This window comes from Meles meles, chromosome 8, assembly GCF_922984935.1.
Source record: "Meles meles chromosome 8, mMelMel3.1 paternal haplotype, whole genome shotgun sequence".
Lineage (NCBI taxonomy): Eukaryota > Metazoa > Chordata > Mammalia > Carnivora > Mustelidae > Meles > Meles meles.
Genome location: NC_060073.1, coordinates 53,494,600 through 53,499,089, shown reverse-complemented (window position 1 = coordinate 53,499,089; position 4,490 = coordinate 53,494,600).

The following is a 4,490-nucleotide window of genomic DNA, read 5'->3' as shown; positions in this document are numbered from 1 at the left end:
CTTTGACTTTAAGAGTCTAAAGAAGGGGAGGAGAGATGGGAAAAATATCAGGACTAACTGGAGCTACAGCAGCTGATGTGTTACTCCATGGGGCTCATGGTTGCTGCTTGCTCCCCGCCACCCTCCTCGACTTAGGGTTGCCAGATTGAGCAAATAGAATATAGAATGCTCAGTTACATTTGAACCTCAGATAAACAAGTAGTCTTTTAGTGTGTATCTCATGCAAAAAAAAATATTTATAGTTTATCTGAAATTCAAATGTAACTGGACATCTTGTATTTGTTCTCATGACCTTCCTCCACCTGCCATTCTCAAAGCCTGCTCTCTCAGAGGGGATCCCCATGGCTGTTCCCAGGGATAGTGCTCCTCCCTTTGAACACAGCCTTCTCTTTCCCATAGTATGTACCTCCCACTCCCCAGAGGGAGGTTAAGTCGACACCAGGTAAACGCAGCATCTCTCTGCTCCTGGAATCCCTGCTCCCTTCAACCACCAAGCCGTGGAGCCCAATGCGATCCATTCTTACAGACTTCTACACACAGGGTTCTTGTGTCCTCTTCCTCTTACCCAGCCCCCTCAGGGAGCCCCAGACCATCAGACACACTTGTATTTATGTAACATCTGTGTGATATATAATTCTGTCTACTCAGGATCCTTTCCTTTGGGGAGCCATTCTCCCATCCCATACCTTTCAAGAGGTGTTGATCCTTTCTTACATAGCCCTGGGGGGTGTGACCTAGACCATCAGACTTAGGTCTGTCTAATCAGAGAAGTTCATCTTCCAGATCACAGTGGTTGTTCAAGACTTAGCACATACCCAGGGTCAGGTCAGAAGCCACTCCCAATTTCTCTGCTAGACCTATTGGTAAAGACAATTCTGTTCCTTTTGGGTTGTTGACTGTAAGGGTGATTTAAGTTGACACCCCATATGGCCGTCTTCACTGACACATAAGAGTCACTCTCTAAAATAAGAAGAAAAGGCAACTGTAAAAAGAGCAACAGAGGAGAGAGAGAGTGAAAGCCTTGATGCTGTTGTTAAAAAGAGCCAGAAAGGGGTGCCTGGTGGCTCAGTCATTGAGCATCTGCCTTCGGCTTGGGACATGATCCCAGGGTCCTGGGATCGAGCCCCACATTGGGCTCCCTGCTCAGTAGGGAGCCTGCTTCTCCATCTCCCACTCCCCCGCTTGTGTTCCCTCTCTCGCTGTCTCTGTCAAATAAATAAATAAAATCTTTTTTTTAAAATCCTTTATTTAATTTCAATTTATATTTTAAATTTATTTTTCAATGTAACAGTATTCATTGTTTTTACACAACACCCAGTGCTCCATGCAATACGTGCCGTCCCTATTACCCACCACCTGTTCCCCCAACCTCCCACCCCCGACCCTTCAAAACCCTCAGGTTGTTTTTCAGAGTCCATAGTCTCTTATGGTTCGCCTCCCCTTCCAATTTTTTTTTTTATAAACATATAATGTATTTTTATCCCCAGGGGTACAGGTCTGTGAATCGCCAGGTTTACACACATCACAGCACTCACGATAGCACATACCCTCCCCAATGTCCATAACCCCCTCCCCCTCTCCCAACCCCACCTCCCCCCAGCAACCCCCAGTTTGTTTTGTGAGATTAAGAGTCATTTATGGTTTGTCTCCCTCCCAATCCCATCTTGTTTCATTTATTCTTCTCCTATCCCCCTAACCCCCCATGTTGCATCTCCATGTCCTCATATCAGGGCGATCATATGATAGTTGTCTTTCTCCGATTGACTTATTTCACTAAGCATGATACCCTCTAGTTCCATCCACGTTGTCGCAAATGGCAAGATTTCATTTCTTTTGATGGCTGCATAGTATTCCATTGTGTATATATACCACCTCTTCTTTATCCATTCATCTGTTGATGGACATCTAGGTTCTTTCCATAGTTTGGCTATTGTAGACATAGCTGCTATAAACATTCGGGTACACATGCCCCTTCGGATCACTATGTTTGTATCTTTAGGGTAAATACCCAGTGTGCAATTGCTGGGTCATAGGGTAGTTCTGTTTTCAACATTTTGAGGAACCTCCATGCTGTTTTCCAGAGTGGTTGCACCAGCTTGCATTCCCACCAACAGTGTAGGAGGGTTCCCCTTTCTCCGCATCCTCTCCAGCATCTGTCATTTCTTGACTTGTTAATTTTAGCCATTCTGACTGGTGTGAGGTGATATCTCATTGTGGTTTTGATTTGTATTTCCCTGATGCCGAGTGACGTGGAGCACTTTTTCATGTGTCTATTGGCCATCTGGATGTCTTCTTTGCAGAAATGTCTGTTCATGTCCTCTGCCCATTTCTTGATTGGATTGTTTGTTCTTTGGGTGTTGAGTTTGCTAAGTTCCTTATAAATTTTGGATACTAGCCCTTTATCTGATATGTCATTTGCAAATATCTTCTCCCATTCTGTCAGTTGTCTTTTGGTTTTGTTAACTGTTTCCTTTGCTGTGCAAAAGCTTTTGATCTTGATGAAATCCCAATAGTTCATTTTTGCCCTTGCTTCCCTTGCCTTTGGCGATGTTCCTAGGAAGATGTTGCTGCGGCTGAGGTCAAAGAGGTTGCTGCCTGTGTTCTACTCAAGGATTTTGATGGATTCCTTTCTCACATTGAGGTCCTTCATCCATTTTGAGTCTATTTTCGTGTCTGGTGTAAGGAAGTGGTCCAATTTCATTTTTCTGCATGTGGCTGTCCAATTTTCCCAGCACCATTTATTGAAGAGGCTGTCTTTTTTCCATTGGACATTCTTTCCTGCTTTGTTGAAGATTAGTTGACCATAGAGTGGAGGGTCTATTTCTGGGCACTCTATTCTGTTCCACTGATCTATGTGTCTGTTTTTGTGCCAGTACCATGCTGTCTTGATGATGACAGCTTTATAATAGAGCTTGAAGTCTGGAATTGAGATGCCACCAACTTTGGCTTTCTTTTTCAATATTCCTTTGGCTATTCGAGGTCTTTTCTGGTTCCATATAAATTTTAGGATTATTTGTTCCATTTCTTTGAAAAAAATGGATGGTATTTTGATAAGGATTGCATTAAATGTGTAGATTGCTTTAGGTAGCATAGACATTGTCACAATATTTATTCTTCCAATCCAGGAGCATGGAACATTTTTCCATTTCTTTGTGTCTTCCTCAATTTCTTTCATGAGTACTTTATAATTTTCTGCGTATAGATTCTTAGCCTCTTTGGTTAGGTTTATTCCTAGGTATCTTATAGTTTTGGGTGCAATTGTAAATGGGATTGACTCCTTAATTTCTCTTTCTTCTGTCTTGTTGTTGGTGTACAGAAATGCAACTGATTTCTGTGTATTGATTTTATATCCTGACACTTTACTGAATTCCTGGACAAGTTCTAGCAGTTTTGGAGTGGAGTCTTTTGGGTTTTCCACATATAGTATCATATCATCTGCGAAGAGTGATAGTTTGACTTCTTCTTTGTCAATTTGGATGCCTTTAATTTCTTTTTGTTGTCTGATTGCTGAGGCTAGGACTTCTAGTACTATGTTGAATAGCCGTGGTGATAATGGACATCCCTGCCGTGTTCCTGACCTTAGCGGAAAAGCTTTCAGTTTTTCTCCATTGAGAATGATATTTGTGGTGGGTTTTTCATAGATGGCTTGGATAATATTGAGGTATGTGCCCTCTATCCCTACACTTTGAAGAGTTTTGATCAGGAAGGGATGCTGTACTTTGTCAAATGCTTTTTCAGCATCTATTGAGAGTATCATATGGTTCTTGTTCTTTCTTTTATTAATGTGTTCTATCACATTGATTGATTTGCGGATGTTGAACCAACCCTGCAGCCCTGGAATAAATCCCACTTGGTCGTGGTGAATAATCCTTTTAATGTACTGTTGAATCCTATTGGCTAGTATTTTGGCGAGAATTTTTGCATCTGTGTTCATCAAGGATATTGGTCTGTAGTTCTCTTTTTTGGTGGGATCCTTGTCTGGTTTTGGGATCAAGGTGAGGCTGGCCTCATAAAATGAGTTTGGAAGTTTTCCTTCCATTTCTATTTTTTGGAACAGTTTCAGGAGAATAGGAATTAGTTCTTCTTTAAATGTTTGGTAGAATTCCCCTGGGAAGCCGTCTGGCCCTGGGCTTTTGTTTGTTTGGAGATTTTTGATGACTGTTTCAATCTCCTTACTGGTTATGGGCCTGTTCAGGTTTTCTATTTCTTCCTGGTTCAGTTGTGATAGTTGATATGTCTCTAGGAATGCATCCATTTCTTCCAGATTGTCAAATTTGTTGGTGTAGAGTTGCTCATAGTATGTTCTTATAATTGTCTGTATTTCTTTGGTGTTAGTTGTGATCTCTCCTCTTTCATTCATGATTTTATTTATTTGGGTCCTTTCCCTTTTCTTTTTGATGAGTCTGGCCAGGGGTTTATCAATCTTATTGATTCTTTCAAAGAACCAGCTCCTAGTTTCATTGATTTTTTCTATTTTTTTTTTTTTTTTT